This window comes from Acomys russatus, chromosome 8 (assembly GCF_903995435.1).
Source record: "Acomys russatus chromosome 8, mAcoRus1.1, whole genome shotgun sequence".
Taxonomy (NCBI): Eukaryota; Metazoa; Chordata; class Mammalia; order Rodentia; family Muridae; genus Acomys; species Acomys russatus.
In genome coordinates, this window is record NC_067144.1 from 64,519,620 (window position 1) to 64,520,133 (window position 514).

Below are 514 nucleotides of genomic sequence, written 5' to 3' on the forward strand. Positions count from 1 at the left end.
ATCTCTTTCTTCAGAGTTTTGAAATTTTTTTCAAACAAGTCCTTCACTTGCTTAGTTGAGTAACTCCTAAATATTTTATATTGCTTGTGGCTAATGTGAAGGGTGTGGTTTTTCCTAATATTCATCTGCAAGCTTGTCATTTGTGTATAGGAAGGCTACAGACTTTTTTGAGTTAATTTTGTATCCAGCTATTTGCTGAAGATGTTATCAGCTGTAGGAATTCTCAGGTTGAATTTTGAGGGTCACTATGTACACTATCATATCATCTGCAAATAGGGATAATTTGACTTCCTCCTTTCCCATTTGGATACCCTTGGTCTCTTTTGTTGTCTTATGTTGTGGCTAGAACTTCGAGTACTATTGAAGAGATGGAGAGAGGGGTTAGCCTTGCCTTGTTCCCGATTTAGAGGAATTTCCTTGAGTATCTCACCCAATTACTTTGATTTGGCTATTGGCTTGCTGTCTATAGCCTTATTAGTTGAGGAAAGTGCCTTGAATCCCAGATCTCTCTAAA